The sequence below is a fragment of the Myotis myotis genome, unplaced genomic scaffold, assembly GCF_014108235.1.
Source record: "Myotis myotis isolate mMyoMyo1 unplaced genomic scaffold, mMyoMyo1.p scaffold_m19_p_22, whole genome shotgun sequence".
Lineage (NCBI taxonomy): Eukaryota > Metazoa > Chordata > Mammalia > Chiroptera > Vespertilionidae > Myotis > Myotis myotis.
In genome coordinates, this window is record NW_023416327.1 from 8028674 (window position 1) to 8043145 (window position 14472).

A 14472-nucleotide genomic window follows, 5' to 3' on the forward strand; every position below is an offset into this window, starting at 1 on the left:
TGCTTTTTCTTTTTTTTTTTTCATTCTTTTAACATTTTATTTTTTTATTTTTTTATTTTTTTATTTTTTAATTAAATCTTTATTGTTCAGATTATTACATTTGTTCCTCTTTTTTTTCCCCCCATAACTCCCCTCCTTCCAGTTCCCACCCCACCCTCCGCCCTCACTCCCCACCCACTGTCCTCATCCATAGGTGCACGATTTTTGTCCAGTCCCTTCCCGCATCTCCCACACCCCTTTCCCCCCCAGGAATAGTCAGTCCATTCCCTTTCTATGTCCCTGATTCTATTATAATCACCAGTTCATTCTGTTCATCAGATTATTTATTCACTTGATTCTTAGATTCACTTGTTGATAGATGCATATTTGTTGTTCATAATTTGTATCTTTACCTTTTTCTTCCTCTTCCTCTTCTTAAAGGATACCTTTCAGCATTTCATATAATCCTGGTTTGGTGGTGATGAACTCCTTTAGCTTTTCCTTATCTGTGAAGCTCTTTATCTGACCTTCAGTTCTGAATGATAGCTTTGCTGGATAAAGTAATCTTGGTTGTAGGTTCTTGGTATTCATCACTTTGAATATTTCTTGCCACTCCCTTCTGGCCTGCAAAGTTTCTGTTGAGAAATCAGCTGACAGTCGTATGGGTATTCCCTTGTAGGTAACTGAGTTTCTTTCTCTTGCTGTTTTTAAGATTCTCTCTTTATCTTTTGCTCTTGGCATTTTAATTATGATGTGTCTTGGTGTGGTCCTCTTTGGATTCCTTTTGTTTGGGGTTCTCCGCGCTTCTTGGACCTGTAAGTCCATTTCTTTCACCAGGTGGGGGAAGTTTTCTGTCATTATTTCTTCAAATAGGTTTTCAATATCTTGCTCTCTCTCATCTTCTGGCACCCCTATAATTCTGATGTTGGTACGCTTGAAGCTGTCCCAGAGGCTCCTTACACTATCTTTGTATTTTCGGCTTCTTTTTTCATTTTGCTTTTCCGGTTGGGTGTTTTTTGCTTCTTCGCATTTCAAATCATTGACTTGATTCTTGCGGTCCTCTGGTCTGCTGTCGGGAGTCTGTATAATATTCGTTATTTCAGTCCGTGTATGCTTAATTTCTAGTTGGTTCCCCAATATAAGATGGAGGGTCTCATTAGTTTTCTTGTAGATCTCATTAAGTTTATCGGCGGCTTCTAAACAGTTCTTGAGAGACCTTAAAAGTGTGGTTCTGAACTCTATATCTTCCATTGACAATTTTGTCCTGTTTCTTTGTCTCCGCATTTTGTTATGCTTCCTTGGTGCACCCCCTAGTGGTCTTTGTTCGCAGTCTTGTAGTTAAATCTTGATTGTTGTAGCTAATTCCAGGGAGGGTTTGACCTCCAGGCCAAGTGGCTATGAGAATCAGCTGTATCAGCAGTGTGAGAACTTCTGTCCTCTAGGGAGGTGCTAATCTAGCCTTTGCCTGAGGCTATCCGGCAAATGCCTGTGTGCAGGGCTTGGGCGTGGCGGGTCGCACAGGATCAACAGGGTGGGCCGGAGAGAGCAGTTATGGCGGCTCTCAGTCCTGTCCCCAGGGGCTCTGCCTCTCTGGGTCCCAGCACCCGCTGCAAAGCTCGGAGAGAAAGCTGCACTCGCTCTGACCGAAGCCAGACAGTCCCGCTTCTCCCGTTTGAGTCTGGGTCCCTAAAGACTCGCCCGGATCTGGAGCTCAGAGTCTGCGACTCCCTCCCGATTGAAAACGCCAACCGCGCCCTCCGCCGCCAGCCCGCTCCTCGCACTCCGCACCTCAGAATTTGACTTCAGCACTGCGCCTCCTCTGAGTGTCCGTATGCGTTTCTCTTTCCTCCTAGTTGTAGGACTTCCACTCAGCCGGCGTTCCTGTGGTTCTGGGTGATGTCCCTTCCGGTTTTTGGTTTCACTTTTGAAGTAGTTGTTCAAAGCAGCAAACTCCGGCGTTAACCTATGCCGCCATCTTGGTTCTCCTGTCAGCTGCTTTTTCTGTATCAGTTGACATGATCATGTGCTTTTATTTTCCTTTCTTTTGTTTATGTGGGGCATCTCATTTATTGATTTGTGGATATTGTACCAGTCTTGCATCCTGAGACCCAAAAAGGCTCCTATTGTGAGATTCCAATTATAGGAAAGAGCCAGAATAGGTTAAAAAAAGAGACAAATGGCATAAGAGTTTCCAGGGGCAGACGGAGTGGGGCATGAGTACTTCTGGAGCAGGGTTTTCTTTTCCTTGTGGGGTGAGGGGACATTTGGCACCCAGGAAGGGGTGGTGAATATGCAGCGCCATGGATGTACTCCATGCTCCGGAATGGTGCAATTTAAAATACAAATAACATTTATTATTTAAAATTAATTACAATATGGGAAAATGAAGGCTAAAAACAGAAAATAAGAAAAATGATAAAATAAAAAACCCACAAATAATAAAAATAAAAAACTGAATCATGCCATAGAGAAAACAAAAATGCAATAATTAAAGAAAATAAAAGTAAAAGGTCAATGTGTGAGGGTAAAACAAATACTTCTGATGGCAGGGTGACCACATTCAACAATCGGGCCTTGAGCTGGCCCTGATGCCTTTGCTAGAGGCAGCTCCTCCTCTGACGCAGGAACCAGGACGGGGTCGAGGCAGGGCTCTGCAGCCAGGGTTGGAGGGTCCTCGGTTCGGTGAGGAGAGCTGCACAGGCCGGCCCTGGCTCGTCAGCAGGGGCTGCAGGAGGTGGCGGGACCATTGGAGGTGGACAGGCCTCTACATCTGCCTCTGCATTGGGCTCCTCTGGATGGACAAGTTGTTGAAACAGGAGCCTGCTCTGCCCCCTGGGCTGGCGCTGTAGTTGTGAGAGGAGAAAAGATCACCCTGCATTTCCGTGTGCCTCCCAAACACAGAACATGGCTGCAGATGTAAGGGGTTTAGTGGGTGGGTTGCTCAATGCAGACGGTTGGTCCATGTGTCTCATGTGAGAGGACCCCTGAGATCTGCATCTCTTAACATGTAGAGACCCCTGCACCGAACTGAGCAGCTGCTCAGCTCCCCTTGTCCACGTGGACCAAGATTGGCGGTCCCATCCCCTCTCCATGGACCTCCGTGCTTTTTCCAGTTCCCGCCTATTTCATCAGTGCTCTGACGGGGAGTCTCAAAAATACATCTCTGAACAATTGTGCAACAATTGCTGTGGGTAACCTCCTAGGGGGAGCCCTGCCAGTGCAGCTGTGCCCTGTGGGGCTTTGGCAGGTCCTGCACACTGTTCTCCCAGAGGAGGGGCTTTCCCCTCCCCCCCCCCCCAGGGGACCTGCTGGGGCTTCTGCTGCCTCACTTTGTCCCCGGGCTGGTCCCCACCAGCCCTGAAGCCGGATTGGGGAGGTGGGGCATCTCTGACATGTAGAGGCCTGTGCACTGCCTCTCATGTTGGAGGTGCATATTGTTTGCCCTTTGTCCCTTTAGAAAACACCAGCCTTTGAGAGTTTTCTGCACCACAGGGATGAAACACCTTGGCCTTGCGATGTGTGGAATGCTTTCCTGCTTGTGGTTTCTCTTCCCAGATTTCTGCATTTTTCTAGTTGTTTGGGGCACAGGAAGAGACAGCCATTGCCTGACTGACTTCTGTCCTTGGGGTCACACTTAGCACAGTGGTCTCTCTCCACCCTGAGATTATGCACATGCCTACTGAAAGGGCTTTCTCTCCTCCATCTAATCTCTACATAACTGCTACTCCTTTAACTCTTCTGGACAATTCCCATAAATGGAATCTTCCTAAAAATACATGTCAGCTCACATATTTTTATAACTTTTTTGTAATCCTAGCTGCATGAGAGATCAGATGTAAAAGAAGATACCCTTTTAGTAAGAGTGTGTAGAATCTCAGGGTAGACAACCCTGTGCTAAGTGTAACTCCTGAAGCTAATCAGGACTCTTCCAAAAAATTTAAGAGGTGTGAAGACTCCCAAGCTTATCCTAAGAGGCCAGCATTATCCTAATTCTGAAACCAGATAAAGACACCACAAAGAAAGTTATAAACCAGTATCCCTGATGAACATAGATGCTAAAATTCTCAATAAAATATTAGCAAAGTGGATCCAGCAATACATTAAAAATATCGTAGACCATGATCAAGTGGCATTTATTCCAGGGATGTAGAGATGGTACAATGTTCACAATTGAATAAATGACTTACACCACATAAACAAAATGAAGTCTAAAAACTACACAATCATATTCTGCATCTATTAGATGCAGAAAAAGCATTTTATGTATTCACCCATTTGTGATAAAAATTCTCAGGCTCATGGGAGTAGAAGGAACATACCTCAATGTAATAAAGGCCATACAATAAAGGCCAATCCCAAAGCCAACATCAGACGCATTGGGCCAAACAAACATATTTTAAGTGGTAGTTTTAACTGTCATATAAAGTATAGGATATTTTATGGCAGGAATGGTTGCTGGGAGTTTGGACAGGAGGAAATGATGGGGATTTGGACTAAAGTGGCAGTGTTGGGGGTGATAAGAATTGATCAGCCGAAACCGGTTTGGCTCAGTGGATAGAGCGTCGGCCTGCGGACTGAAAGGTCCCAGGTTCGATTCCGGTCAGGGGCATGTACCTGGGTTGCGGGCATATCCCCAGGAGGAGATGTGCAGGAGGCAGCTGATCGATGTTTCTCTCTCATCGATGTTTCTAACTCTCTATCTCTCTTCCTTCCTCTCTGTAAAAAATCAATAAAATATATTAAAAAAAAAGAATTGATCAGATTCAGGATTTATGTCAAAGATAATGCCGGCAAAAATTATTGATGGATTGGATGTGCTGCTTGAACAATAGAAAGTAACAACATCACAATGTATTTTGCCTGAGAGACTGGGTGAAAAGTAGATTGTTTTTCTAACGACGGAAGCAAGTGTCGAGCCGACTGGGAATGGGGGGTGGGAGTAATGGCAGGAGGTCCATTTTGGAAGCACTGAAGCTTTTAGGGCTGTGATCTCAATTGAACCCAATGGTTGAGAAACAGTTAGTCAGGAATAGAAGTGAGGGACTGGAGCTTTCCTTTGCTGGATGTTAATTTGTCCAGATCCAGAATGTTACCCGAGGTCTAGTTGACTCCAGCATTCAAACTCTTTCCACAAGGTTCTTCTCTGTCCTCAACAGCCCATCGAGGGATCATAACAATTTGCCTGTTGCCTCATTGTCTTCTCTAGAATGGAAGGGCTGTAAATGCCAGGAAGGCTAAGACAGTCCTACAACAGGGCACAAAGGCATGGACTGTGGCCCACTCTGCCTGGCATTACAGGAATGTTCCCAGGATGAATCCTAGAGACAGCACACTCTCCCTCACCATGGCTCTCTCACTCTGCTTTTATTACATTTAAAAGGCACACACACTCCTTAATTTATCTAAGTAACTAATTATTTCCTCGGCACTGATAGAACTGATAGATAGCATTAATTCATTCTGCCTGAAAATTTAAAGAAATCCTGGTCCATAATGAATTTATTCTAACATTCTTAATGTGCTCTGATATAGGACCTCTTGTCAAATATATTTGATAATCTACTCTGTCCAAGCAAACCCTAAAGATCAAACTTAAAAAATCTATAATTACATAAACTCTGCTGCTTCTAGTCTCAGGCCTTAATTCTTTGTCACATATTAGAATTTTCAAATAAATTGAGAACTATCATTTCTCATTAGTTCTTATAAGACATTTATTTATCTTTTCAAGAAGTATTTGCTGAGTGCCTACTATTCGATACACTGTGGAAGAAATAGTGATTAAGACACTGATCTCTTTGAGCTCTAGGATCTTATAATTTAGGAAGGACTCAGTGTTTAAGTTCACACACACACACACACACACACACACACACACACCCCTATCTTAGGCTATTGGAACACATATGCTCTCTTCTGTAATTGCACATGCTGGACACCTATCCCGACCTGATCTGGGATTCTCTCCTCCTTACCTGATGTCTTCTTGTTATAACTTCAGTTTCTGGACTGCACAGTTTGCTTTGTAGACCTTCCTTCAGCAGTTACAATTTTATGCTATATTCGTTGATTTCCTCTTTTTTTAGTTGTTTACTTGACTGTGAGTAATTTGAGAGGGAAGATTTTTTATTTAACCCCATATACCCTGGGCTTATTAACACATGGTAATCATCTCAAGAATACTTATTGAATGAATAAATGAATTCAGTACTGGATTGTGATAATATATTGGGATGTACTACATGGTAGGATGATTTAATTTTAGTCAATATATCTTCACTTAAAGAAACTAGGAGCGTGTGTTTGCAACAAAGTGGAAATAGTCATGCAGTCGGCAAAATTATTTAAGTATTACTTATTTAATGCTGATTTTACTCCAAACTTATCATTAAGATTTGAGTTGGTTCAACATATGAGATTGATTTCTACTTCAGAAAATCGCATGTTGAAAAAGAGGGAGAATAAGGAATAAGGTGCTCTGTGGTTCTAAAAATCTCCCCAGATGTGAATCAATTTAGGTAGTTCTCTGTATGTTTCTTAACATTTATCTCCATTGTTGAAAGTATTATAGATTTATTCCCCATTGACACCCTCCACCCTGCACTCCACTGCCACTCAGGTCTTCACCACACTACTTCCTGTGTCCATGGGTTATGCATATATGCATATATGTTCTTTGTTTAATCTGCTCCCCCCCTTACTATTCTCTGTATGTTTTAATTCTGTTACACAGGCCTATACTATTTTAATATAAACAGGGTAGCATAAGGTATGGGCAAAATCAAAAGAAGTGAGTTTTCTAAGGAGATATAGAGAATTGTTTTCAATTAGTATTCAGAATGAATTAAGATAATCAGTCAGGCCCTGACCGGTTTGGCTCAGTGGATAGGGCGTCGGCCTGCAGACTGAAGGGTCCCGGGTTCGATTCCGGTCGAGGGCATGTACCTTGGTTGCGAGCACATCCCCTGTGGGCCTCCCTCTGGCAATGGCTGACGTCATTACAGCGTGTCCACAGCGTTCTGTATGTGTGGGCCGATGCCACATCCATTGTCAGCAACAGCAGGACGTCATGTGCAAGCAAGATCGGGCTGAAAGCCACAACACTGAACGGCGACTGCCCCTCCCTTACAATCCAGCAGGAGCAGGGCTGATAGAATATTTATTATCATGTTCATTTATCTGTTGAAAATGCTGACAATTGAGGGAGGGTCATACTGTTAACCATGAATGAGAAGCCCCAACCAGGTGGACCTGCAGTGCTCTATTCCTCATCAGCTGTGTGCTTCCCACTAACAGTGCAGATCCGGAAGCAGATGCTGAGGCCTTGTGGGGGAGCGGAGACTGGCCTGTCGTTGCCGCTCCCAGGGCACACACCGAGCGCAGGCCTGTTCACCTGGCCTGGGAAACACATTTGGGGCGGGTCTGGCCCAGGGCTTGCTTATACAACCCATCGTAACTGGTAAATGGTCAACTGCTCTTCCATCGGGCAGATCTGTATTCCTCCTCTCACACCTATGTTCTAGGCTGGAGGGGACATCACCCATCAGGAGGTACAGCGCAGGAGGCCAAGGAGACCACCTGAACAAGCCACTATTCTTACACTGGGCACAGCAATGCCCTATATACTCCCTGTGGGAACCACGGCAATGAGAGCACAGAGGCCTTGTTATTCGTACTCCGGGATGTTCAAGGCCGTTCTGGCAGGAGCCTAAACAGGATGTCCAAGGACTCTGAGCCTGGGAATCATAATCAGGCTAAGATACCGAGTGGGTGCCAGGACACGTGGTGCCCTGTGCCCTGCCCCTGACACTACCCCCTGGGCTGATTGCCTGTTGGTGCCTAGTAAGCATTTGTCCTGTTCCCCTCAGTTCAGTGCAGGCTGACAGCTTTGAGAGACTGGCTCTCCTCCGGTCCAATGTTTCAGACAGTGGGTGTGTTAGAAGATGCCCCTCTCTGCTGGGCTGCCTTGGAAAACAAATCCAGTCAACCCAACAGATGGTCCACTCTCAACAGATTTGGAAACTTTTCTTGGACTGGTGTTCTGCTTTATATACTCTGGTACGAATATATATAAATTTGTTATTCCTTGGCTGTGTATTGTTGCTGGAAAATACAAATACAATGTATAAAAGGAAATGTCAGAGCAGTTCTTCAAGGTGCTACATCTACTGCTCTCTCCTGTAGCTGGCAATTTGAATAAAACACTCATAAGAGTCAATCTTGTCTCTGCTTAGTGGAGACAGGCAGTAAAGGACCCCTTACGTTCAGAATCAGGGGAACCAGGGCAGACCATAAATCCTCTGTTATTGTTATTAAATTTTGACTATTAACTATCCTGCACCCACTTATGTAAAAGAAGTATGTGTTGCCCGGCAGGTATGGCTCAGTGTTTGAGGGGTGACCTGTGAACCAGGTCACTGTTTGATTCCTAGTCAGGGCACATGTCTGGGCTGTGGGCTTGATTCCCAGTGTGAGGCGTACAAGAGGCAGCCAATCAATGATTCTCTCTCGTCATTGATGTTTCTATCTCTCTCCCTCTCCTTTCCCCTCTGAAATCAATAAAAACATATTTTTTAAAAGTATGTTTCTATCATATTACTTTTACCCAAACCCAGAGGTTTCCCATCTTTGCTTTCTCCAACTTGCCTAATCTATCACCAATGGATTTCTTTCTTTCTTTCTTTCTTTCTTTCTTTCTTTCTTTCTTTCTTTCTCTCTCTCTCTCTCTCTCTCTCTCTCTCTCTCTCTCTCTTTCTTTCTCTCTTTTAGCAATTTATTTCAAGTTTATTCTAGTGGTAGAAAATGAAAATTCCCACTAAAGAACATCTTCCAAAAAAAGAGAAATAATTAACAACAAAACAACAACCAAAAAAAACCGTCAATAGGTATAGGCTTCCATAAATCAACAAGTCAAATTAACTTCATGTATTCCTTTAGCTCCCTTACTATATGCAGAAAAACGCCTATTAGTAAGATGTCAAATCATGTAGTGACTCCCCCAACCCAAATGACCATATAAAGGTTTAAACTTATAAGTAAGTTTTCCTGATAAAACATGATATTTATGCTTCTAGCACATTACTGAGATTAAGTCTAATCCAAATTGTCACAGAGGTCGCTAATGCCATCACAATTACCTGTAAAAATATTCAAACGTATTTTTCTCCAAGAAAAGGTTAAAACATTGTATTTGTCATCTCTACTTTCCAAGCTACAGGAAACAGAATGATTAACATAAAATACAAAGGAAAACTCCCTCCAATAAAGAGCTGCTAGAGGTAGAAATTTAAAACAGGAGGAGGAAAAATGGCGGCGGTATAAACGGACGTGTCCTGTGCCTTGTCCTGGAGCAGATAAGGGTGAGCAGCTGAAACGGGTAACATGCAGCCCGAATAGGCAGAGGATTTTCAGCTGAGAGACTGTCTGCAGCTAGGAAAGACCGAGAACCCCCAGGAAAAAAAAGACGGTTGGAGACTGCAGCTGAAGCCTCTCGTGGTGCGCCAGCTAAGCAGCGGAGACTGCGCCATCTTGGGTGGTTGTTGCCGGCATCCAGAGACCAGCTACTAACCTGGAAACAAGGGATCTCAAGCAGCGTCACTGCCTGAACTCAGACGAGCACTGCTTCTTCTCACGGAAAGGTTGGACATCCCCTAAAGGTGCGGTTTGAAGTTCGGGTTAGAGGGAGGACCGAGCTCGCGCGCGCACGGGGCGGAATCTTCGCCCCACAGAGTCCGCAGCCGTTGGGACCAGCGTGACCCGCGAGTGGGGAAGGGGCCCCACAGGGCTGCTGGCAGAAGGGAACGCGAAAAATGAGCTCATAGCTGGACTGGATGTAAGGGAGCAGCCTTGGACTTTGCCAATCTGCTGGCTGCTTGGTGCCAGGGGCGAGTGGGCACACGGAGACTGCGCGCGGAGACTGTGAGCAGACCTGGAAGGTGGAGGCTTGCGAATTCGCACAACTATCAGGCTCTTGTTACAGTTCCCCTTAGATCCGTGCATTTGATTATTAAACCCAGTGCATGGGATTCCCCAGTTGGGGTCATTCACAGAGCCTGTAGGGGAAAGTTCTTTTTGGGGAGCCTGGGAAACAGCGGGCAGTGGCAAGGAACCAGCTCTGGGCAGTGGTCTTTCCTGAATCAGTTCCCAATACCATAGAGGAAAAAAAAACACAAAAAAAACCCTACTGATAGAGAAGACTTATAGCCTCGGAGGTCAATCCAGACACACTGCCACCCAGAGGCAGAGCCACGAACTGTCTCTTCTGCGATCACAAATAAAGGCAGTCTGGTAAACAAATACAAGCTGCCTTAAAATCAGGTCTGTGGTTTACTGCACGGAGGGACAGTGTATCGCAGGGAAGTTCAACACTCCCCTGAATGCCTGGCAGGACTGAGGCGTGCCAAAAAGAAGAGTGGAAGATCTGAAGCACCTTCACTTCCGAATATTTTTATATATATATATATATTTTTTTAAATTCTTTTTTCACCATTTCATTAAGAACCTATTTTATTTTTTTTTATTTTATTTTTTATTTTTTTCATCACTTGATTTTACCTTTTTAATTACTACATTTTTTTAACCAGTATTATTGCTATCCTTTTACCATTTTTTCAAGTGTCATTTTATTTTTTATTATTTTTTTAATTTTTCTTTATTTTATTTTGGGATTAGTGTTATACACACTATTTTCATCGTTCCTTTAGCATCATTTCTCTCTAGCTCACATTTACCCTTAAGCCAAAACTCTCTTCCTCACTTTTCCCCTTTTGTTGTCCTGTTTCTCTTACCCTATTCCTGCTTTGGATTTTACCTATTCCTTCTTTCTACCCACTGTCTAAATTTCACCCTACTTATATATCTAATTTCCAATCCCTCGCTCTCCCCATACAAATAGCCTCTTCCCCACCTCTATTTCATTCTCTTACTTTTTTTTTTTTGTATTTTTGTTTTTTTTTCTTCTCTCCCTTTTCCCAATCTCATTTCGGCACTCCTTTTTGTTTTTTATTTTTCTCTTTAATCTTTTTCTCTTTTTTCTTCTATATCCCCTAATTCTCTTCGCTCGGGGGGTCACCTTTATTTGGGGTTATTAATATCGTGAATGCATTTAGTTTGTTGCCTTGTACGTTGTGCCTTGTTGTGTTGTATTTTGTGCCTTTGAATCAGCGCAGCAGAGAGAGAACTACATAACCAAACACCTTGAGAAGAGAAATCATGGTGAAACAAAGAACCAACCCAAATATGAAAGAAAAACAGGCATCATCAGAAAAGGAAGTAAACGAAATGGAGGCAATGGAGGCAAGCAACCTGTCAGAGAAAGAATTCAGAGTAATGGCCATAAGGTGGATGAAAAAAATGGAAGACCAATTCAACAATATGTGTAGGAACCAAGAGGAAATGAAGAAGAACCAAGAGGAAATGAAGAGAAACCAAGAAGAAATGAAAAACGACATCACTGCCATAAAGAACTCAATAGAAAGCATCAACAGTAGACTAGAAGAAGCAGAGGACCGCATCAGCGAGCTAGAAGACAAGGTAGAAAAAAATACCCAAACAGAACAGCTTCTAGAAAAAAAAATTAAAAAGCAGGAGGAGAGCCTAAGAGAACTCTGGGACAATGCTAAACGAAACAACATCCGAATAATAGGGGTGCCAGAAGGAGAGGAAACTGAGCAAGGAATAGAAAACCTGTTTGAAAAAATAGTAACAGAAAATTCCCTGATATAGGGAGGAAAAAACTCACACAAATCCAAGAAGCTCACAGAGTCCCAAACAAAATGAACCCGAAAAGACCGACACCAAGGCACATAATAATTAAATTGGCAAACACCAACGACAAAGCAAGAATCTTAAAAGCAGCCAGAGAGAGACAGAAAGTTACCTACAAAGGATCCCCCATCAGACTAGCGACCGATTTCTCAACAGAAACACATCAGGCAAGAAGGGAATGGAATGAAATATACAAAGTCATGCAAAGGAAGGGTCTGAATCCAAGAATACTATACCCAGCGAGGCTATCAATCAAAATTGAGGGTCAAATCAGGAGTTTCACAGACAAAAACGGTCTACGGGAGTTTATTACAACCAAACCAGCAATGCAAGAAATGCTACAGGGTCTGCTGTAAATAGAAAAAACAGGAAACAAAGAAGGAACGCAGCGGTAAAGAACAAAAATGGCGACTAACAAGTTTCTATCAATAATAACTTTAAATGTAAATGGATTAAATTCCCCAGTCAAAAGGCATAGGGTAAATGAGTGGATAAGAAAACATGACCCATATATCTGCTGTCTACAGGAAACCCACCTCAGAAAAAAAGACGCACACAGACTGATGGTGAAGGGATGGAAAAAGGTTTTTCAGGCCAATGGAAGTGAAAAAAAAGCCGGGGTAGCAATACTTATATCTGAAAAATTAGATCTCAAAGTGAAGGACATAAAAAGAGATCAAGAAGGCCACTTCATAATACTAAAGGGAGCAGTCCAACAAGAAGAAATAACTCTGGTAAATATATATGCACCCAATATAGGAGCACCCAAATACGTAAGAAATCTTCTGGAGAAGATCAAGGGAGAGATTGACAGCAATACAATCATAGTAGGGGATCTTAACACCCCATTATCTCCACTGGACAAATCCTCTAAACAGAAACTCAGCAAAGAAACATCAATCCTAAATGACTCACTAGATCAGATGGAATTAATTGACATCTTCAGAACATTTCACCCCAAAGTCACAGAATATACATTCTCCTCGGGTGCACATTTGTCATCTTCAAAGATAGACCATATATTGGGTCACAGACAAAGTCTCTTCAAATTCAAGAAAATTGAAATCATATCAAGTATCTTCTCAGACCACAAAGGCATAAAACTGGAAATCAACTACAACAAAAACAATCCAAAAAAATCAAACACATGGAGACTAAATAGCATGCTATTAAACAACGACTGGGTCACCAGTGAGATCAAAGAAGAAATAAAAAACATCATGGCAACAAATGACAATGAAAACACAACAATCCAAAACCTATGGGACACAGCAAAAGCAGTCTTGAGAGGGAAGTTCATAGCTCTACAAGCCTACTGCAAGAAACAAGAAACAATGAGAATAAATGACCTAACTCTACAACTCGAAGAATTAGAAAGAGTGCAACAAAAAAAGCCCACTGTAAGCAGAAGGAAGGAAATAACAAAGATCAGAGCGGAGATAAACGACATAGAGACCAAAAAAAACAATACAAAAGATCAACAAAACCAAGAGCTGGTTCTTTGAAAGGATAAACAAGATTGATACACCTCTAGCCAGGCTCACCAAGAAACAAAGAGAGAGGACCCAAATAAACAAAATCAGAAATGAAAGAGGAGAAATAACAACAGACCCCATAGAAATACAAAGGATTGTTAGAAAATACTATGAACAACTCTACTCTAACACACTAGACAACCTGGAGGAAATGGACATATTCCTAGATAAATACAACCTTCCAAAACTTAACCAGGAAGAATCTAAAAATCTCAATAGGCCAATAACTATGGAGGAAATCGAAGCAGTAATCAAAAAGCTTCCAGCAAACAAAAGCCCGGGGCCAGATGGCTTCACAGGGGAGTTTTACCAAACATTCAAGGAAGACCTAAAACCTATCCTCCTCAGACTATGTCAAAAGATCCAAGAGGAAGGAGCACTTCCCAGCTCATTCTATGAAGCCAACATCACCCTAATCCCAAAACCAGATAAAGACAATACAATGAAAGAGAATTACAGGCCAATATCCCTCATGAACATAGATGCCAAAATCCTCAACAAAATCCTAGCAAATCGGATCCAGCAGTACATCAAAAAGATCATACACCATGACCAAGTAGGATTTATCCCAGGGATGCAAGGATGGTACAATATCCGCAAATCAATAAATGTGATACATCACATAAACAAATTGAGAGAGAAAAACCACATAGTCATATCAATTGATGCGGAAAAAGCATTTGACAAAATCCAACACCCTTTCTTGATAAAAACTCTCAGCAAGATAGGAATTGAGGGATCATTCCTCAACATAATAAAAGCCATATATGACAAACCCACAGCCAACATCATAATCAATGGGCAAAAACTAAAACCATTCCCCCTAAAAACAGGAACAAGACAGGGATGCCCCCTCTCACCACTCCTGTTCAACATAGTACTGGAAGTAGTAGCCATTGCGATCAGACACGAAGAAGAAATAAAAGGCATCCAGATTGGAAAAGAAGAAGTAAAACTGTCCTTATTTGCAGATGACATGATACTGTACATACAGAACCCTAAAGACTCCATCAAAAAATTATTAGACTTAATAAATGAATTCGGCAATGTAGCAGGATACAAAATTAATGCTAAGAAATCCATGGCATTTCTTTACACCAATAGTGAACTTACAGAAAGTGAAACTACAGAAGCAATCCCATTTACCATTGCACCAAAAAAATTAAAATACCTAGGAATAAACTTAACTAAG

At 42.4% G+C, this 14472-nt stretch overlaps 1 long non-coding RNA gene across 1 annotated transcript in view; it reads right to left on the minus strand.

Moving 5' to 3' along the window:
• Positions 1–2414: 2414 nt before the first annotated feature.
• The window catches only part of LOC118679070, a 40593-nt gene continuing 28535 nt past the window's right edge, over positions 2415–14472 (minus strand). Inside the window, exon 3 of the long non-coding RNA XR_004975116.1 lies at positions 2415–2822. This is a non-coding gene — a long non-coding RNA (uncharacterized LOC118679070). The remainder of the gene's footprint in view (positions 2823–14472) is intronic.